Source organism: Nelumbo nucifera, chromosome 3 (genome assembly GCF_055504915.1).
Source record: "Nelumbo nucifera cultivar China Antique chromosome 3, China Antique-T2T, whole genome shotgun sequence".
Taxonomy (NCBI): domain Eukaryota; kingdom Viridiplantae; phylum Streptophyta; class Magnoliopsida; order Proteales; family Nelumbonaceae; genus Nelumbo; species Nelumbo nucifera.
The window spans coordinates 37,405,954-37,429,223 of record NC_142651.1 but is presented as its reverse complement, the minus strand read 5'-3'; the positions used below and the strand labels follow the sequence as shown (position 1 = coordinate 37,429,223).

The following is a 23,270-nucleotide window of genomic DNA, read 5'->3' as shown; positions in this document are numbered from 1 at the left end:
TAAAATACAGAAAACAACTCACACAATTATAGCATATCAATACTTGTCAAAAAAAATTATAGCATATCAGTGCAACACAAATATGCCCAATCAGCAACACTAGACAATCTTAAGGCTGTGTTCTGATTACAGAAGAAGCAGAAAATAGGACAGAAAAGGAACCTGCACTCTGTCACCTCAATGAACAATAGAATGACTAAGGAGCTTAGTCATCCCATTATCCACCAATCACAACATTCATGCCACTTTTCCACTTCCCATCTGCAATTCAAAAGCATAATAAAACCAGCATAAAACCACCTGAATGATAGATAGATAGATAGATAGTAGAGCCTACCACACCATCTTTCTCTTGGACTGAAACATGTGTTCCTACCCCTTCTATTCCTTTAATGATACCAGGCGTGGGTTCGGCGACCAACAGACTGAGATGACTTAGGTTCGCTGTTCACCTCTTTGTCCACTGTCATGCCTTACGGAGAATTTGGGTTTTCTGCAACCAACAGACTGTTCTCAAGATTCTAGAACCTGCAGCTACTTTTTAGAGGTTCTGGAAAGAGAGCAATCACAGATTATTTGACAGTGTTCCTTGGCAAGAAGATGAATTGCTAGAGCCACTGCAGCCACTATATCCTACTGGTTTTCTGCGCATTTCCCATCTTTAGCTATCTCTTTTCAGCAGTTGGTTTCCTTTAATTACTCTTGTAATTAAATGTCAAAGCATTTTTTTGATAGGAAACAGTAACTTTCATTAAAGAGAGATTAAAAGGTACATTTGTCACCACCCAAAGGGTGTTAGACAAACCAATTACAATAAAAACTAAACTACAAACAGGCCCGGAACAAAGTCTCCCTGTTTACTCCTTGCTTAGATAAAGTATCAGCCATTCCGTTGGCTGATCTTCTTGCCCACCTGAACTGCACCCTTAAATCCCTTGCTAAAATCAAAATTTCCCTTATCAGTTGCCTGAAGTACCATGTGCCCAGATTTCCAGCTTGCAGCCACCTTATTACCAGTTTGAAGTCACCTTCCACTTCTAACAGTTGCATTCCCCTCTGTTTTGCCAATCTGAGACCTTGAAGTAGGGCCTATATTTCTGCCCCTATTGAACCTGAGTAGAGGGCCAGCACTCTTTCTTCCCCATCTCTGAAGACTCCCCCAATTCTCAAAGGACCTGGATTACATAGAGAACTGCCATCAAAATTCAGTTTCACTCTAGCTTGTATAGGTTTTTGCTTGCATAAGCTTTGAGAGAAACAGGCGCTCAACGCTCAACCCCCTTCTTCTCACTCTTCTCTTTTGATTTTTTTCCCCTTCTTTTTCTTGGACAAAAACAGGCTTCTTATTGTTTACTTGGTTAATTTGAAATTGTTTTTATCCTGCAATTGCTTTATATTCTATTAAACATTTATTTTACTACAATATTGTGTTTGAGATATTGATATCAATAGATTTAAAATGTCATTCTTTTATAGATATGAAGATTTTCCATGTTTTGGAATGAAATTTATTATTATCTAGTAAAGATCATTGATTCATTGTCTTGTTTTCCAAAATAGATGCCTATTATGCTATGTAAAAACTAGAGAATTAACATGGAATCCATAATCTTTTTTAATTAAAATCTACCGCCTAGACAGGCAAGGCAATACATAGCCTCACCCCTGGCACCTTGAAACTATGCAGCACTGTTAGACATTATTACCAAAACATCATACTGGATTACATGAATCAAAAATAATTTTTTTCTTTTGGTTTGATTAGAATCACATTTAAACCATATTGGAATTCAGGACAGCTGAGGACTCCACTAGTGCGATCATATTCTTACTAGTTAATCATAAGCTAATAAAAAGATCCACAATAGCACTATATGTACATTTTTCTCATAATTCAGAGCATTCCGCTATGAAAAGTGAGTTTTAGCGGTTAGAAGTATAAATTAGCAAAAACAAAGTACACAAATGGCATTCAAAATTCAATGTAAGAATGATAAAGAAATAAAATACAATCTTTAATCCAAAATTTATGCTGAGTATATGATATCATCAGTAAGTTTCACTCACCCAGTAATAAACAGATAAATATCCAATTCTATAAAACTAGGCTGCTTAAGTACAACAAATGCAGAAAGCGCTAAAAAACACTAAGGATAACACCAATAACAGGGTGAACAAGAGTTTCACGCCTTCTACAAGAATGACTAAATATCCCACTGTAATGGCCAATTCCTTCCACCGCTTCCCGAAACAACTGCCGTAGTCTTTGACGAAAACCAAGGTTCATTTTCATAATGGCCCCTAGTAATTAACACTAGGGAAAATTAAACCGTCTGACGGTCTATATATTTTCATAAGGATGCTATTACAATTCAAATTCATCCTCAAGCTTCAAAGCTTCGGCGGCAGCTTCCTCCTCTTCATCATCAATAACGAAATATGGATTATGCACCTCGGGCCTAAATTTATATCCAGTGAAGACATAGAATGCAAGTGTTGCCAGTTCCCCCGCCACTACACTGGTCCACAGATAGCGATAGGATGTGATGGTTTGCAAGGCATAAACAACAACTCGAGTAAAGTAAATGTAGCAGATAACAACGATGTAGTATTGCCGGAAGAGCGTCAACTTCATCAAGTTAACCGCAGCCTTTCCATCAGATCGTGCTGCCTCACGCAGGTTCTTTATCGACCACACGATTGGGAATAGGACAGCGCAGCAGCAAACAACGTCGACGAGCAGGAACACTTGCTTCCAAGTGATCCAGTCTTGTGCATAGGGACCGGACTCATCAATAACGACCTGTGCGATATTGGCAACAACCTGGAGAGGGATGACAATCATCAATACCTTCTTTTCCTTGTCTTGCAGGTAGGGTTTCAAGAAAGACCATCCAGTCCCGATCAAGACAATCAAGGTAAACAATGTAATCCCCTTCAAAAAGCTGAATATATAGAAGAGAACATCCCAACCGTGAGCACTACCGGTGCGCTTGATGTAAGACTTATCCTCCGCCTCACAGAGAAGGTTCAAAGCTTTCAAAAGAACCACAGCGAGCATAAAGAAGTGGATCCGGAAAACAGTCAAACGCTTCTTATACAGGACGTAAATCCATAGCCCCGCGAGGGAGAAATAAACTAAGAAAAATAGGAAGTAAACCCTAGGAAGAATGGAATTGCCGGCCGACAAGTAGTCGCGGCGACCGCTCCTGCCGTCGAGATTATACATGGCAGATCGAATATCCATAGAGATCTGAAGCTGCTGAAGGCAATTGGCGAAGACTAGAGTGAACTGATTGGCTTCGTTCTCCGTAAACACAACACCGAAGTTTTTAGCGCCCTTGAGACGGTCGAAAGTGTAGACGACCTTAACGAGACCGGATTGAAGGGCACAAGTGATCTCGCCGTCCTGGATCTGTTGAAGGACATGGATCCAGGAGTCTCTGGTGCTGAGGAAAAAGCCGACTTGGAAGAGATCAAGTTCAGGATTAGGATTCGAGAGAGAGATGTGAGAGACGTTGAGTTCGAGGCGACCTGTGTGTGTGAAACCAAAGTCATCGAAAGGGATTATGGACCGATCGTCTGAGCGAATCTCTGAGAAACGAACTTCAGCCAAGCAGGGAGGAAAGAAAACGACCAAAAAGGTGAATAAAGAGAAGATACGGGAGTACTGAGAGGAGATCGCCATGGCTCTGAGACTTGCGCTTCAGATCTCTCTCTCTCTCTCTACTTGCTAGTTGCTACGGTTGGAAAACTCTGAAATCAGAGAAGAAAGGATTTGGGCTTTTATGTTTATACTTTATATATAACAACTCGTACAAACCACGGCTTCGTTGACGAGGCTTTCTAAATTCTCGCGTTCTCTTTTCTTTCTTGCGATGGAAGGAGTCTTACGAGGAATCAATACAGTAAACTGTCCGACAAGAAGCGCACACAGCACACTGCACTGCGGATTGGAATGGTAGCAAACAACGAGTTTTTACATTGGGTCCGGTCATTTATCAAAGCCCAATACTTGCATTTGCATCCATCTATTGTGAATATCTCCGTATTTGTATGTTTTAATCATGCGATATATCTAAATGTACAGTTGCAAGTGTGTGAATACGGTGTACAGCCTTGTGAGAATTAAATCCGAGAAATCCGAATTCATGTCCTGTGGTCATCGACCACCACTGTAGCATAGCCACCGACACAAGTCAAAAAAATTGTGAATCTTCGGATTTTTTTAACGATTTTTATAAGCTCTACTAACAATCTGTGGAAAATTATAAATAATTTCTTAATTAAATGATTTTTTATGCAAAAAAGAATCATAAACACAATTATAAATTTTAAGCGAAATTTGTTTGAAGTGTAAATAAAAAAGGGTAAATTTCTTATACATTATTATTTAAAAATTGACTAACACTATTTTTACTATTTTTAACAATTAATAAATCTACCCTTATTGTTAAGTTCTGTTAACATTCCGTTAATTCATAGGCATATAACATATAATTTTTTTAAAAAACTTAATTTTACCCTCCACCTCTAACCTCTTTCAGTGTAATCTATGATCTCTCCCTTTTGCTTTCATTCTCTTCGCAGTTACGACCTTTCCCCTCTTCCTTTTCCCTGTCATTCTCTTCTCGGAAACCACCGGAATCATGGGAACTGCAGAGGTCGAATGCTATAGGGGTTTTTCATTGGGATTTTCTTATGGACACCCTTCAGTAGAAGAGCTACTCAAGAAGATCGAAGAGCTCAAAGCTAGGCATGCCCACCTTAAGCAAGAGATGTAGAAGCTGATGCTTAGCACAATTGGTGGCACCGACTCCAAAATGGACCACGGGCATCAGCACTCCCACTCTGTATCGCCCGAGAGATCTAGATTGGCCACTTCGAGGAGGAAAAGTGGTAGTGGCTACGAAGGAGCTGCTTCTTGGTGGCCCATCTTGTTCATGGGAACGATATCCCCTGGCCTATAAGATAGAGTAGTCGATGAGAGAGACAATACGCGGAAAGACGAGAAAACCAAAGAATAAACGTCAAAATGTTTTTCTTTTGTTCAGAAGTTAGAAGGGCTAAAATATTAACAGCGTGTGTTCTTCACTCTTCAATATTACCAATGACTCCTAATGTGACGGAATCCGGTCACATATCATTTTTTTGTGCTAAGTATCTCGTTATTTCGTTTACTCCCAGGTGGTCGATGACTCAGAGGCTAAAGTGGAGCTCCCTGGTGTAGCGCAACTCGGCTGCTCCCTGCAAGAGATGATTTATTCATCTTTGTAGACAGCGGACCTAGTTGATTTGCAAGAACTGGATCAGAGAACCCGGGGGTGTTTACCCGGCGATGTCACTCTGATGGCTAAGTCAGCACTTAGTGTGAACTGAAAATGATATTAGAGAATGAGAGAGCTAGAGAGCAGAGATCACGCATACCTCCCCCTCACCCCTGGGGGGTGAGGCCTTTATATACTGGAGTCCTCGTGGGTTTGGTGGAGCAGTTCCTGGATTCCCACTGTGATGGGACCTGCTTTCGTGTTAGGTGGGGATAAAGCCACCAACCGGTAAGGTTGCCCATTTCCTTGTAAATCGAAGAGTGGGTGAACTAATATAGCCGTTACAAGTCACAATCCCATAAAATGCGAGGTACAACGGTGAGCTCCTCGGGATTGTCATGTGGTGGTCGGTCTGATTTGGTGGCAAGCTACCTGTGCAGTGCTGAGTTGTCTAAGTTGCCAGGCTACATGATGGTGAGCTGCCTGTGGCGAGAGATCACTGCCTGTGGTGAGAGCTCACTGCCTGTGGCGAGAGCTCGCTGCCTGTGACGAGAACTCACTGCCTGTGGCGAGAGCTCGCTGCCTGTGGCGAGAGCTCGCTGCTTGTGGCGAGAGCTCGCTGCTTGTGGCGAGCTGCCTGTAAGTCGTGAGCTGCCTGTAAGTAGCGAGCTGCCTGAGAGTGGTGAGCTGCTTGAGAGTGGCGAGCTGTCTAGTTGTCATGAGGTTGCACTTAGTTGTCATAGTGTCATTGGAGGGCCAAATCCGCCCTCATCATTTGCCCCCCACTCCCGAGCTAAAAGTAACTCGGCGAAGGGAGTAGATTTCTCCTTTTGGCCCGTAATTCGACGAGCTCGTAAGCGCTGATTCAGTTTCTTAGGCTCTAGGAGCTGCTTGGAAGCGAGCTGCCCGTAAGGTGCTGAGGTCTTTGCCAGTTCGGTACTGTAGCCCTTAGGCTCTGGGGGCAACTTATAGTCCACTTTTGTTGATTTTGTCCATGCCGAAGAGGTGGTTGTGTTTTTAGTGCCCATGCCAAGGAGGCGACTGGGACTTGCTCGCCCATGCCAAAGAGGCGACTGGGTCTTAAGCGTCCATGCCGAGGAGGCGACTAGGACTAGCTCGCCCATGCCGAAGAGGCAACTGGGTCTTAAGTGTCCATGCCAATGAGGCAATTGGGACTTGCTCGCCCATGCCGAAGAGGCGACTGGGTCTTAAGTGTCCATGCCAAGGAGGCGACTGGGACTTGCTCGCCCATGCCGAAGAGGCGACTGGGACTTAGCTTGCCCATGCCGAAGAGGTGACTGGGACTTAGCTTGCCCATGCCGAAGAGGCGACTAGGACTTAGGTGCCCATGCCGAAGAGGCGACTGGAACTTAGCTTGCCCATGCCAAAGAGGCGATTGGATCTTAAGTGCCCATGCCGAGGAGGCGACTGGGACTAGCTCACCCATGCCGAAGAGGCGACTAGATCTTAAGTGTCCATGCCGAAGAGGCGACTGGGACTTAGCTCGCCCATGCCGAAGAGGCGAATGGGACTTAGGTGCCCATGCCGAAGAGGCGACTGGGACTTTGCTTGCCCATGCCGAAGAGGAGACTGGGACTTAGGTGCCCATGCCGAAGAGGCGACTGGGACTTAGCTCGCCCATGCTGAAGAGGCGACTGGGTCTTAGGCGATGAGGAATTCTTTTATCAGTTTGCCAGGTTGGCTCATGTACCAGGCCGCCAGGCCACACACAGGCCGCGCGCGGGTTGCGCCAGGTCGGCACATGTGCCAGGCTGCCAGGCCGCGCACAAACCGCGCGTAGGTCGGCACATGTGCCAGGCCACCAGGCCGCGCACAAGCCATGCCAGGCCGCATGCAGGCCGCCAGGTGGGTGCCTTAGAGATATGATTGCGTTGCATCAGCCTCGTAATGCCGGTCACCCACTCCTACAAGAAGCTACTAGGAGCTCGACCTTCGGGAGTAGCACTACTAACTTTAGGTCGCCAGCTCACACGGGAGCCTTGGAAGGCTCGACCAGCAAGGGTGCCCATGTAGTCTGTTGGCCACTAACTCCTGCAGAAGCCATGAAGAGCTCATCTTTGTAGAGGGGACCTCGAGAAGAGGACTGATGAGGTTTTATCTGAATTGAAAGTAAAGTTGGTAGAGCTGCTTAGTCTGTTAACTCCCTGCACAGTCTTTGAGTTCATAAAATATGGAAACTATAAAGCGGGAGCTTCAGTTTCTAAAAAGTGAGGACTTAGCTTTATAGGAGAAGAGGACTTAGCTTTTTGTAGGATGAGAACTTAGCTTTTTGTAGCGTTTCCCACAAACGGCACCAATTGATGTGGCATAATCCGATCACGTATCATTTTTTTTGTGCTAAGTACCTTGTCATTTCGTTTGCTCCCAGGTGGCCGATGACTCAGAGGCTGAAGTGGAGCTCCCTGGTGTAGCGCAACCCGGCTGCTCCTTGTAGGAGATGATCTGCTCATCTTTGTAGACGGCGGACCTGGTTAATATGCAAGAACTGCATCAGAGAACCCAGGGGTGTTTACCCGTCGAGGTCACTCCGATGGCTAAGTCAGCACTTAGTGTGAGCTGAAAATGATATTAGAGAATGAGAGAGCTAGAGAGCAGAGATCACACATACCTCCCCCTCACCCTGGGGGGTGAGGCCTTTATATACTGGAGTCCTCGTGGGTTTGGTGGACGTTCCTGGATTCCCGCTGTGATGGGACATGCTTTCGTATTAGGTAGGGATAAAGCCACCAACCGGTAAAGTTGCCCATTTCTGCCTAAATCGGGGAGTGGGTGAGCTAATATAGCCGTTACAAGTCACAATCCCGTAAAATGCGGGGTACAGCGGTGAGCTCCTCGGGATTGTCATGCAGTGATCGGTTTGACTTGGTGGTGAGCTGCCTGTGCAGTGCCAAGTTGTCTAAGTTGCCAGGCCACGTGATGGTGAGCTGCCTGTAAGTGGCGAGCTGCTTGTTGCAAGATGCCTGTAAGTGGCAAGTTGCTTGTGGCGAGCTGCTTGTGGCGAGCTACCTGTAAGTGGCGAGCTGCCTAAGAGTGGCGAGCTGTCTAGTTGTCATGAGCCTGCACTTAATTGTTATAGTGTCATTGGAGGGTCAAATCCGCCCTCATCAACTCCTCCTCATCTCTCTCACACTCTCGATCAATCGATCAAAGGGTTTATTATTAGTTTATAGGAAAAATTATAAAAAATCACCCATATTTCTGAGGAGGAAAAAGGGTTCTCGGAAAAATGGTAGTGGCGACGAAGGAGCTGCTTCCTAGAAAAAGGGTTCCTCGTCTTTTAGGCATTCGACATCGTTGCAGAGGGAGAACAGGTGCCATGGTGTTTTGAATCCAAGACAAGGTGGTGGGCTGGCAACAACTGCAGAGGTCGGAACAAGAGCCATAGTCCTTCAAGCATTCGTCGTTGTTGCATTCAGCGCTCCTCTCGTTCTCTTCTCCAAAATCGCTGCAACTGCAGAGGTCGGAACAAGAGCCATGGTCTTTCAGGTATTCATCGCCGTTGCATTCGGCGCCCCTCTCGTTCTCTTCTCCAAAATCGCTGTAATTGTAGAGGTCGGAACAGGAGCCATGGTTTTTCATGCATTCGTCATCGTTGCATTCGCCGCCCCTCTTGTTTTCTTCTCTAGAACCACTGCAAACCGCAGAGGTCGGATGTAGAGGTCGGCACCACTCTCATTCTCTTCTCCAGAACCGCTGCAACTATAGAGGTCAGCGCCCCTCTTGTTCTCTTCTCCGAAATTGCTGCAACTGTAGAGGTCGACACTTTGAATTCCATCTTCATTTTTCTGTGAAGCTTGGTTCATCCCACAAGCTACTTGTGAAGCTTTGTTCAGCCTGTTTTGCGACCTAACCTAAAAGAAGATAGATCCGGTCATCATCCGCTATTCCATCTAAGAGAATGAGAGGGGAGGGAGAGATCCGAGTAAGGAACCTAGATATGGGATTTGAGAGATACTCAGATCTAAGATTCAATCATCATTTCTCATTCGAAGTTCCGACAAAGAGAATGAGAGGGAGAGTGAGAGTGAGAGGGAGAGGGAGAGGGAGAGATCCGAGTAATTATAGTGGAGGGTAAAATAGTCATTTTCATATCTCCATCGACACACGTTAATGATTAAGAATGGCTAGTCAATTGCCAGAAACAATAGGGGTAGTGTTAGTCAATTTTTAAACAATAAGAGTACACTTAGTCAATTTGCTAAGCCATAAGGATAGTTTAAGAAATTTACCCAATAAAAAATTACAAGATAGAGTTTAAAATACACTCATTAAACTCTAAGCAATTTTGGTTGATCAAGGTAAAATACATGATCAGCAAAGAGGAAAGCTCATGGAGAGATAGAAAATAAAATGCCATCGCTACTCCAATCGACAACCCTAACTTGATCGTCCCTTCTTTTGTCATCGTCACTCCGATTGCCTCTCAATTATTGAGATCAGATCAGCCCCCCACAACATTCCGCAGCACATCCCCGCCATCTACTGGGAATATCTCCCGATGATAATACCAGAAATGATGATGTCATCATTGGGAGATGTTTTTAATACACGGCGGGGATGTGATGTGGGACATTGTAGGGAGCTAATTTGAATTCCTCTCAATTATTATATGATCATCGGTTTGCTCTCTTTGGCTTTTGAGACAGCAAGCTCCACCTATGAGACCTCAATACTGAAATATTCACCGTTTTGTCGGCCACACCAAGCATATTCTCTCTATGGCATTCTTGATTGATAATCGTCAAATCAAAGAAAGGGAGAGCGTTTGAGAGCATAATGGAAGGATCAAAGCCTGAGAGCATAATGGAGATTAGAGCGTTTGAGAACAGGGAGAGTCAGGGGTGAGCATTTTTTCTATTCGGTTAAAAATCGTATCGAATAAATCAAATTTTTAAAAAAGATCAGAGTGTCTGAGAGCATAATGGAGATCAAAGCGTCCGAATTTTATTAATATTATACTAATACTTATTATATATTATATAGATTAATATATTTATGTATATTATGATATATGTATATGTTAACGTATATTGTACATATTAATATTATATATAATATATATTATAATATATTATGTTTTACATACTAATAATATATATTATATTATGTATATAATAAATTTTGGTTAATTCAGCTTTTTCGATTAACCAAAATTCTAATCCTAAAAACTGAAATCGAAACCAAAATTTTTTAAAGTCGAATTAACTGAACCGAAAAAACTGAATCAAACAAACCAAAACTGAAAATTTTAGTTCGGTTTTTTGGTTTTAACCGAACAATGCTCACCCCTAGGGAGAGTGTTCGAGAGTAACAAGATGAAATAGATTATTTTATCCTTTGGTTCTGATTAGATTCAAGGAGAACATCTGAGAGCATAATGGAAGATCGGAGAAAGGGAGGAAGATGGTGGGTAGTGGTCGGGGGAGCTTAATACAAGATGAGATGAATTGAACACCTTCATCGTTTGCCATTTTCGATTGATTAAAAATCTTACCAAACGTTAGAGAGTAGAACGATGAGCGGGAGTACTTTTACATCGATTTTTTTGATGTATCTCAAAAAGGAGCTTTACACGGATCTTTGTTCTTGTTTTACACTCCATCCAAATAGCTGTAAAACCAGATCGGATTGTAATATTACACTGGTTCGACATTTAAATGCAAACAAGCACAACCTTAAATTCATTAATCTAATAATAATTTTTGTAAAAATATTTTTCTTAATTAAAAAAACTATAATTAAAAATCATCTATTTTATATATCCTAAATGATTTTTCATGATAATAAATAATTATAATATTAACCTATTAGACTCATTGATCTAACAACAATTTAACATGTCTTAAGTGAACCTTTAGGTTGTGTTTGTTTGTTGTGTAAAACCAAATTTACACCGAGGATTATAATGTCAATGGGTTTATGATAGGGATGCAGATTGATCATGTTAGATTCGAATCAAGGTATATCTGAATCCGATCCAACACTATTAAGAGCTGATGCGATTGGATCTCACAAGTATGGAATCAAATTCGGATTTGATGAAGAAGTTGGATTTTCATATTTGATCCGAAATATATGGTTTGGTTAGATCTTGCTAAGCAGATAGGCTTTATAGGCTACTTCCAATTGGATGTTTTGGTTAAATCCATGTGATCATTTGACATTGCAAAGAAGTAATGACACTAGTGATAAATTCCACAAAGTTATAGGCCAGATGGAACGGTGGGAAGGAGATGGATAGAGGTGTAAATCGAGCCAACATGGCATAGCCCATGGGCAACCCATCCTTTTGGTGGGTCGTATTGTGCCAACCCGCAAGCCAATCCAAGTCATGTTGCCTTCTCCTAGGATACTTGGGGGTCGACCTAGAATGGCCCACGGCCCGAGCCCATGTGAACCTGTGTCGTGTTGTGTCACGTCATGCTACAGGTTGGGCTGGTCCATAGGCCGAGCCATGGACCAGGCCAAGCCATGAAAGTTATATTTTCCTAAAAATTTGAAAAAAAAAATTTAAAGTAAATTAACAAAATAGACAAAAAATAAAAAAAGTCTTAAAATTTTATTTTATATGAATTTTAATGTATACAATTGTTTATATATCCAATAATAAAATTATATATATTATATTTTATATTATTATATAATTGTTATAATATATATATATATATATATATATATATATATATATGGGACGTGCTGGGTTAGGTCGTGTTGGCACGTGGACCACGAGCGGCACAACACGTAGTCGTGACGTGCCATTCTAGCCCATGGACCTAAAACCCTAGGCCTGACACGACTTGATTTACATCTCTAGAGATGGAGAAGAGAGACATTAGCCTTGGGAGGAGTTTAAAACCTCAAACATTATTTGATGTATAATTTGTAATGCTATTGTATGACATGCATATATTTAAGACTCATGGTATTATTAATTGTAATGTATCTCCTTACATATTGCCATTTCTTACGTGTTTATACCATATCTATAGTTATTTCAATTTTATATTATTGTTATCAATGTATTTGTGGTATATAATGAGTGGCTTAGCCATAATTTTTCTTGTGGGCCATACAATAACTTAAAGATTCATAAATGTTAAAATGTACTTTTTTGTTTTTTATTTTTTATTTTTGCATTTTCAATAAGGATGCAACATAGGTAGGCTCAACTCGAGCCTAAACTACCCCAGCCCAAAATCTTATATGGGCTGGGCTTGGATTTTCGGTCCTCATGTTGAATTGGGCCCAAGAATTCAGGCTTTTTTCATTTCTTTTTGGGTTAGGTTTGGGCCTAACCCTTAGGTAGCTTGAACCCAGTCCGAGCCTGCCCAACTATACACATTCCTATATACAAATGTGTATATGTAAAATTTTGCATACATACATATTTGTATGTATACGCTTTTGTATAGTTATTTGCATATATTCATACACACACACACATATATATATACTACTAATTAAGCACATGCATTTGCACATGAAAAAGTTTTCTTCATATTAATTACTTGAATTTTTTATATATATCATAGTTAAGATAGAAATTAAAAATTTACAAAAGTAACAACTTAAATGTTTGTAGTAAATGTGCATGTGCATTGCATGCGGAAATTTTAAATTATAATAATAAATTATTATTATTATATTAAATTTCGTATTCTATTTATGTCATAAATAAAAGTACTTTTTATTTTAACAATTATTTTTATTTAATATGATGAATATATAACATTAGAAATGTTCCCAAGTGTTCTCAACAAAATTCTGTATTTTTTTCATTTTTTTTGTGTTTCATATTTTTTAAAATATTTTTTATTCAATTATGACTTCATGAGTCTTTTGAAAAGTTGGATTATATAAATAATTTTCATTTGCTTTTGAATCGGTTTTAAATTATATATTTCATCTACATTATATAAATATTTTTTTCTTATCACACATAATTTTTGTTTGATATAAATAATATATAATTTTTTATATATTCTTTTGATTATTTATACTTTTTTTATTTTTTAATGATTTAGTATTTACCCATCATATCATTGATTTATCTATTTGACCCAAACCACTAACCCATCACACAAAGGAAAATATTTTGATTTCTAGGTTGACATTAAATTTTGTATTACATTTTCATTATTGATAAAATTATTTCTTATGTATAAAACTTATTTTTGTTCAATATAATGAATTTGTAATATTAGAGATATACCTAATATTTTATTTTTATAAACATATATCATTAGATATGTGTCCAAAATTTTCTTTATTTTTTTATTTGTGTGATTCTTTGTATTTTCTATTTTTAAAATTTTATTATTTGACTATGACATCGTTTCATTTCTACATTGATTTTAAATTTGACATTCCATTTTCATGGTTAATAAAAACAATTCTTACATTACATACTTATTGTTGTTTAGTATAATGAATATACAATATTAGAGATATCCCAATTCTTTTTTGTATTATATATATTTTTTGTTTTAATTTTTTATTATTTAATTATGATATTGTTTATTAACCCATTTGACCCTAAATGGTTGAATTGCTTACCCGCCATGGAAGAAAATGGTTTTGTTTTTAAGTACTTTTCAAAATATTTATTTTTATACTATTAAAATTAATGTTATGGACTTAACTAATATAATTTAATTATGAGAAAAATATATCTTAAATATAGGATTTAATGAAAGAATATACCTTAGATATAAAATTTAATGAGAAAGAACAAGAAAATAGATTTATTTCCGATTGATTTTAATTTTATATTCCATTTTCATCATTAATAAAAACATTTCTTATTTATCACACTTATTATTGTTTAATATGTCAAACATACGATGTTAAAAATGTTCTCATTTTTTTAATTTCTATATTCTTTTGCATTTTATTTATTTTAATTTTGAATTTTATTATTTAATTGTGGCAACATGGATTGACTCATCTGGCCCAAAATGGTTTAATTTCTTACCACCACCTACATGAAAACACTATTTTTTCTAGGTAGATTTTGAAAATATAAGTTTTTATGTTATTGGAATTATTAATTTATTATATATGGATTTAATTAATAGAATTAGTGATGAGAAGAAACAAAAATGTTTTAAATATATGATTTAATGAAGGTGAATGCAAGTTAATGCCTTAAATGTTGAATTTAATGAGAGAGAATTGAATGCATTTAATATCTTAAAATTACCTCTTTTTAACTCATTTAATATCAATAACCAATTACCCTATTTGCCTTCATTTTTTATCAATTAATTTAAATATAGAGGGGTAAATTTTGTCTACAAAAAATTCCAGAAATATTCTAGAGGTTATTCGTGCCTTTTAAAATAGTATATATATATATATTACATGTATACTTTTAGAGCATGTTCATTAATCAACCTAAGCCCAGCCCAGGCTCAAACCCAACCTGAATGCATCAAATTAAAATGTAGGCTAGGCTTGGGTTGGGAAGATCAGGTTTAACCTCAAACTCAGCCTGGGCTCAGGCCTTAATCCCAAATTTTAGGGTTGGGCCTGGGTTGACCATAAACCCAGCCCAACCTGCCCCACTTGCACCCCTAATTTTCAACCACTCAAGTCACAACTCATAGTAACCATTTTGCCCATTTGGGAGGGCTTTCATGTAGCAAATTTTGGCGTTGTAAGCCAAGAAACCCAAAATGTCATGAAGTCCTATTCGGTAAAAAATTTGAAAACCTGAAATAGGCTTACATAGGCCCAAAAGTGGAACTTTCCAATGAAGCTATCATAGGTAGTGTTGCTATCAAAATTTGCAGCAGGGGTTTAATTGAAAATTTTCTTAAAGTACTCAAGTCGGTATCTAAAATGTCACCTTGGCTAAGAGGATGTCACCTCATCTAAGAAGACCTCAATTCAATTGTTAGACGATTAGTTGTAATCATAGAAGAACATCAGAGGCCCCAATGTGATATTTTGGGGGCATGGACTCCAATGGTCAAGTGAGTAATACTGAAAATAAAGAAGATGAGTTGAAGAATTTGATGAAACATAATATGAGGTAATGTGAAAAGATGAGCCAAAGAGCTCAGTAAAACATAATATGAGGTGAGATGAGATGGAGTGAGGTGTGCTGAGGTGTTTGGCGTCTTGTGCCTTGAGTGTACAATCCAATGTGTTGAAATAAATGAGAGTTTCACCCATTTATAGGGGTAGAGCTAAATCTAAGAATGGGCACATCACTCACACATAGTTAGAGCTTAATTCACTTAACCATGCCCTTAGTTGACACATTATATGCACATGGTGTTTAGCATGTCCCCACATGGATGTCCACATGTTGCTTCCTTGGATGATCAGATGTATGTGTAATGAGCAGATATCAAGTAAACTTAACCAAGTTAATTGTTATCGGGTGAGCTTGGTTAGGTCATTGGTCTTGGGTTGATTCAACCAAGTTAGTTTAGTTAGTTGGTCTAAAATCGGTTCAGCTTTCAACCCAGCCTTTTAAGGTAATGTGAGGTCAATTGACCACTTTTGTCCTATCGCCCCAACTTATTGCTACGTGGTGACTTTTGACAGCTAGTGGTCAATTTTGGTCATATCAATTGCTCCTACTACTTTCGAGGATGAGGTGGCGATCAGACCAACTCATCCAAAGGAAGTACTAGATCAATCACTTGTGTCTTTGGGACATTAAGTGAACTTCATGTTGTGTTTGTGTAAGTTAGCATAGGTTGGCCACCGCTCTAGGTAAGTTTGCCATGCTGTGTTTGGCATGTTGTGTCTTAAGTGTGTTGAAACAAATGAGTGTCCCACCTGCTTATAGGAGTAGAGCTGGAAAATGTATGTTTTAGGTGTTTGGCATGTTGGATATCTGAGTCTAATATGATCTGATTCAAATTATGAAAAATTTAATAAATTATTGAACGAAAGAACATACAAGTTTATATTATAAAAAAAAAGAAAAAAATATAATTATTTTTTCAACTATTTTCATCATACATATTAATATATACATGTATTTTTTATAAGTAAACATGTTTATAAATATATACATATACATAATATGTATATATATTGGATCGAAATTCGATTATCCAAGCCAAAAATCTGACAAAAATAGGATTGGATTCTGACCAAATCGAATCATGATCTGATCCATTTGCCTCCCTAAAAACCAAGTGAACTATGCAATAACTAATTATTCAAATAGTAACATTGGAGATACAAGTAGGGGTGTCAATTGGACCGGATTTGGTCTAATCTAATTTAGTCTAATATGAATCAATTACAAATGGACCAGGTCCAATCCAATCCAATCAATACTTCGGACCATTTTTTATCAGTCCAATTTAATTTCTAAACCATCCAATCTATTCAAATTGGTTCCAACTCAAACATTCATTGACACCTGTATTCTTATCTTCTATCAATGGATCAATTATTGGTTCAATTCGACCCAATCCAATTAGGGATGCAAATGTATCGGATCATGACCCAATCAGATCCTATTTTTGTTCGATTCCCCTTTGCTGGATTATTGAACACCCCATCTGATTTGAAAAGATCTCATCCGATCCAACCTATATATATGTATGCATATATTTATAAACATATTTGCTTATAAAAATACATCTATATATTAATGTATTTATTTATAAATATGTTTTAATTGCATTGTTTGTAAATTTCTTATAAAAAGACATGTATATATTAATATATATGGTGAAAATAGTTGAAAAATACTTGTATTTTTTGTTTTTCTTTATATAAATTTTTATCTTTTTTTAATAATTTATTAAAATTTTCATAATTCAAACCAGATTGGATTAGATTCAGATATCCACCATCCTTAATGGATTTGGATTCGAGTCACCATTTGTGAGATCCAATCGGATCAGATCTCGAATATGCGATATTGGATCGAATTCGAATATACCCTAATTTGAATCCGATCCGATCCGTTTGCATCCCTAAATCCAATCCAATAAATGCTTAGACCGTTAAGTCTGAATCAAGGTTCAAAGTTTTGATACCTATCGGTAGGGATGAGAATTTTTCCCATTTCCCCGATCCCCATGGGGATGGGGAAATTTTCATCCCCGTTAGTGGGGATGGGGAGAGCACTTCCTACTCTGCGGGGACCCCGAACCCCGCCCCGTGGGATCCCCACTAATATATATTATATATGTATGCATACGTTATATATGTATGCATACATCTATATATTAATGTTTTTAAAAATATGATTGAATATATTTGAATCTTTTCTAATAGGATTATAAATTTTAATTATTTTATTTTTATTTTTTAAATAAAATAAAAAACAAAAACAAAATTATTAACATTATAAAAAATCACGGGAATGGGGATCCCTGCGGGGATGAGGATGGGGATAACCTTGTCCCCATTAGCAGGGACAGGGACGGGGATGGGGATGGGGATTTTCGCAAGGACAGGATGGGAAGAAACTCCCCGTCCCTGCCCTGCTCTGTTGCCATTCTTACCTATTGGGCCGGTCAATACGTATCTCCCAATACACCCCTCTAGTGAGTGTTTCGAATCAGACCATAGTTCAAGGGTTCAGAGGAAGACGGGCTTTAACCAACCCCTCTGAACCAGATTGAAAAAATAAATAAATAAAAAGGAGAAATGAATCTCAATATATTGGCCATATCGATATTTTGAACGTTGGTATAAATTGATACAATTAATTTGTCTTATTCGTCTATCAGTGAAAATTGATTTTAGTTTATAAGGGTAACCAAAAACCGGTTCATTGACAATAAGGGAACTTGGCTCCTATCGCTCAGCTGATCTATGACTTGCTCTAGTTTCTCTAGGCGTTTGTTTTCATATGTAATATATATTTGACCCTGAGAAAGCCTTTACGAAATCCTTTATGAAATAAGGACAAGTTCTTCTGTTGCATATAAGGCTTGTCTCCATTTTCTTTGGTATATCCTGCTACTGACAAATTTTAAGAAGTTATTGCATTTGAAACTAATGGGTCGAATTCTATCGGACTTGTTCATCAGAGAGTTCGGATCTATTATTCACAGAGCGCGCCTCACACCGACCTCTAGCACGACTGAAACATGCCGTGAGGTTGGTGCGAGGCGCGCTGTGTGAGTCGCAGATCTGAATTCGTTTAGACAAGACAAGGTTCTTTATATAAAAAACTTGCTTGACAACACCACAGCTGAGCATTGAAAGAACTCTTCGATTGGAAGAATTTGGATTCAACAGTTTTGCCGAAAAAAGTGAACTTCAGGTTGGTAGAATTGTTCAATGATTCAACTCAATGCTTTAAAAAATGATCTGGAATCAGAACTGTTCTGAACATTGGTTTCTGGGTCAACGGTTTGATCGTTCGGTTTAAATGGATGGCCTGTTCTGATAAAATAAATTAAAAACTAAAAAAATAATTAAAATTTAAAATGACCAAAAACTATTGAATGGGTTGAACGGTTTGATCGCCCAGGTCAATGAGTCATTGACCAATTCAGTGATTTTTGGTCAGGGACCAAATTTAGGGTAAAACGAAACTGATTGCTTAGACAGTTCCCGAGCCGAATGATTGGCTAGAAAACCATGATTCAACTAGAAATTCAGGATAATTTGTTGTTTAGGATGATCAGTTTCACTTATTTATGCCATGTTTGTGACATGCATAATGAATCTGGGCTAGAGTATCTCTCTTATATACATAACAGAAAGTGAGAACAAGATCTTCAATGATGTTGTACACAAGCGTCCGGGTCTATCTGCCCATGCACTCATTTGGTTTGATCTGAACATTTAGATAGATAATGTCTTGGATGTTTCTCTTGCAAAACCTCAAAATGAAAAGAATTTTGATCCTTCTCATTATTACAACCCTAGGATTCTTCCAAATTACCTTCCACTGCAGCTGGATATTTCCTTCATATTGTTTCCTTGACATTTAATTTGCAGAATTTTGTCCTTATCTGAGCAGTCAGCCATATATGGTCAAGGGTCAATGTCAACAGGGAATCAAAAGGTGTCAATGGTACTACCAGATGGTTGATTGGGTTCTGTAAGTGGTGTTTTGTTCCATTGGTTCCATTACCAGAAAGAAAAACTCCTGAAGCAGCTTCTTAGTTATGTTTCTAATTCTTGCAGACAAAACAAGAGCCAGGTGCACAAGCTCTGCCACCTCCAGATTGGAAGAATGATCAGAGTAGTGGTTTTAGTGGACCTCAAGGATGAGGAGGAAGTGGCAATGGTAATGGAAGTCATGGCTGAAGGCACCAGCCCTGCTAGTGGTATCCAATTAGATAGTTCATGTTATAAGGGAGTCTTGTAGGGTAAGGCGGTCTAAACCTCTGAAGGTGCGATCTAAGCTGAACCAGCTGGTTCCTGGTGCCGATAGACTAGTTCTGGGCTGAGTGACTGACTTAGGAACCGAGCTTCCCCACTGTGTTAGGGGGACTGAGAGTTGAAGGTCAAGCTGAACTGGTTGATCAGGGTAGCCCCTGAGGCTGGAGCAGGTAAGAGAACTTCGGAGGGAGGGAGAAGCAACTGAAGCTTGAGGACTGGGGTTAGGAGTTGTGTTGCCTGGGAATTGAGTGGAGAGTCTGTTCTGGTCTGGGTGGGTCTTGAACTCATATCCAATATCTGGTCCTGCTGCTGTTGCACCTGTAGTTGGATATACAACTAGAGACTCATAGCTAACAGGCAAACGTGCGGACTAGGAAAATGAATAGTTCACATATTGAAATTTGTAAGTCTTGGTTCCAAAATTAGGATTGAGCTGTCATTTTAATTTAGACGCTAACTGATACAGTAATACTTAGTTTCATGAGATAATTGGTTCTAAATAAATTAACTTATGGGGTTTTCTGCATGCTGGTTGATTTTTTCTTTTACTTTTTGGCCATGGAACATCCAGGGGGAGGGGGGCGGGGGGGGAACCTGTTTGCTATTGCCTCTTTTTTTTTTTTTTTCACTTTAACTAACCTGTGAAAAAGATTCAACTTTTTTTTTTCGTAGCTGAGAAATTCATGTAGCCAACCCCATATAGTTGGGACAAGGTTTAGATAATAATTATGTTGATTGTAGCTGAGAAATGTAGCTTCTGAAAACTGAACCATGATTTTAACTCACAAAATGCTGATGTGGCATGGTAACTGTGCAAAACTGGGGAGCCGTCCACCATGTTTCTATAAGAATGCTTATTTTTTTTATTTTTTTTTCTGTTTTCTCGAAAGAAAATTAACTATTGGCTAAACACCCCACTTAGGCTATGTTTGGTTTGAAGGAAAATGTAGGGAAAGGAATGGAAAGGTAGGGAAACCTTTACAAACCTTATATTGGTTTCCCTGTCTTTCCCTTCCTTTCCCTACCTTTTCCTTCAAACCAAACATAGCCTTAATGATCTTGGAAATTGTGCATTGTATGTCATAGTAAGACCCTTCATTTGGTTGGGGAATTATGTTGCATAAAATTCAATTTGATTTTTCACCTTACAAGGCCAAGGATAGATCCTCCTCCCCAGTCCCCAGGAGCTTGTTCCCTTGAATAGGCCTAACCTCCATTGATCTGCATTGACCTCCAATATCATCTGAGGTGGAGTTATACTCAATATAAATCCTTCTATATATATATATATATATATTTTTTTTTTTGACTGACAAACTGTTAACCATGTATTGTTTAATTTTGAAACACCACTCATGCTTGTTTGCAATTTTTCAGTCTCAAGTCTCAACTCGACTAAGCCTTGCCCCAACTACATGGAGATGGGGCCTACTACATGAATCCTCTTCCACCATTCCACTATGTTATATCCATTGTTAAATTATGGGCCGTCAAATCATTTATCACTACTTCAACCCATATCCTTTTTGGCCTGCCTCTATATCCTTGAGACCCTTCAACTTGCAATAGATATCTTTCTTCTCATTAGTGCCATATAGATGGTCTTCTCTTGCACATGACCAAACCAATTTAGTCCACTTTCCCTCATTTTTATCACCTACTGGAGTAGACCTGTTCATGGGCCGGGCCGGGCTGGGCTTTTGCTCTTTATTAACATAAATTTTTCAGGCCTGAGCCCGAGCCCGAGTCCGGCCCTCATAAAAAGCCCGAAGCCCGACCTGGGAGTCTGAGCGCTGGTGCCCTCTGAGGATTGAGAGAATGGCGCCTGCGGAGTTTGTGATTCCTAGGAGTCTGAGAGTGAGAATAGAAACTGAGAAAGTGAGAAGATAGAAGATGACAACAGTGCCGGACAGAGAGAGAGAGAGAGAGAGAGAGAAAGAGAACTCACTGCTCAAGAGAGAGAGACGATCTAGATCTGGTGGCACCAGCCGCCGGTGCCTGAGTTCACATAATAAAAATAGTGCGCCTGGGTTCTGGAGGCGCCAGCTGGAGAGAGAACTGAGAAGATAGAAGACCTAGTTCTAAGAAGAGAGAGAACTGAGAATGAGAAGAAAGATGAAAATGGTGATGACTGGAGAGAGAGAGAGAGATATCACCGCCGAAGTGAGATATGACTACTTCTGGTGGCGTCGGCCGCCGGTGACTGAGTTCGCAGGTGCAGCTGGGTTCACCAGTTCTGAGAGTTGAGAGGGAGAAATGAGAGCCACTTCTAAGAGTGAGAGTGAGAAAGGAGAAAGAAAAGAAATTTTTTAAGTATTTAGGGTTAGGGTTAGGTAGTTTAGGAAAAGTCAGACCGGGCCAGGCTTTTTCAACAAATCCCAAGCCCGACCCAAAAAATAGTCGGTCTCGGGCTTTTAAGCCTGAGGTCAAGCCCGCGGGCCAAAACACATGCTCAAGCCCATTCGGGGGCCAGGTCGGGCCGGGCCAGCCCGTCGGGTTACCCGGCCCATGAACAGGTCTATACTGGAGCCACTCCTACACTCCTACAAATATACTTATTTCTGATCTTATTCTTTCTAGTTTTCTCATTTATCCATATATTGATCAATAATAGCTTCTGTTGTTAATAAGTTATCTGTTCTGGATCAGTGATGGTGTTTCTTCTTAAATTGGATAGGGTCTGTGTCTATGTCTCAACTCTTTAAAGAGTTGATTCCTGGAACGATCAATTCTCTACAATGGAGTAACTGACCGATAAATTTGGACCAAAGCCTCTTTTTTAATTATATGACATACAGAGTATATTCACCATCTATGGTTTCTTGATATGCTGCTGTGATAACTTGAGAAAATCAGTTATTTGGATCCATTTTCTGAGGTTGGAGAGCTGTAGAAGCTGCTAACCTCTCAACTTAAACGAACTGCGAGGGATCACCCCCAATTTGCTTGTGTATCTCCAGAATTCCTTGAGTTGCATATTGAGAACAACATGCTATAGAATCCTATTCTTGTGATCTAATTAAGAGGGTGAATTAGCACATGACTTTTATTTAGCTCAGAATGTATTGCAATATCAAGAAGCTAGATTTGCTTGATGTCAACTTTAGGCTTAAGACAAAGACTACGAGTATGGTCAGGCACCAAAATGTGGTAACCATTCTTAGCTTGCAACAAAGACAATTTGCTTTGGTTTTGACCGAGAAAATACATGGTTGTAACCTATATGATGTTACAATACTGGAAAAAACCCAGTGCAGTAATTTATTGGAAACCACATTATTGAACTTCTATGAGTATTGTTCAAGGCCTTCCATCACTCCAGATGACTGTGGAACAAATCATTAGTAGATATGTTAAGTAGAACAACATTTTTTTTATGGATTCTAAACTGGTGCCTAATTTTGAGGGTTATGGATGGGAAAATTTGTTGTTGATTCTGATGTAAGCTTCATGAGGCCTTCAGTTGTAGGTATACTTGGCTAAACTTGCTCACATTGGATGTGATTCTACAGTTGTTTATCTTGTCTTTCTTAAACTATGTAAATTAATAGTCCTCTTGGTTGTCTGAAAAAGTGACTTGCACAGATGTGGGACTATTTCCTTTCATCATTCTTTACAGAAAATTCCACTGCTCCAGTTAAATACTAATTAGAAAGAAGA

At 39.1% G+C, this 23,270-nt stretch overlaps 1 pseudogene across 1 annotated transcript; it reads right to left on the bottom strand.

The window, feature by feature from the left end:
* Positions 1-1,991: 1,991 nt before the first annotated feature.
* On the bottom strand, positions 1,992-3,968 carry LOC104593652 (protein CANDIDATE G PROTEIN-COUPLED RECEPTOR 7 pseudogene; annotated as a pseudogene). The gene has a single exon (XR_016083645.1). The product of XR_016083645.1 is annotated as a protein CANDIDATE G PROTEIN-COUPLED RECEPTOR 7 pseudogene (transcript).
* Positions 3,969-23,270: the final 19,302 nt, after the last annotated feature.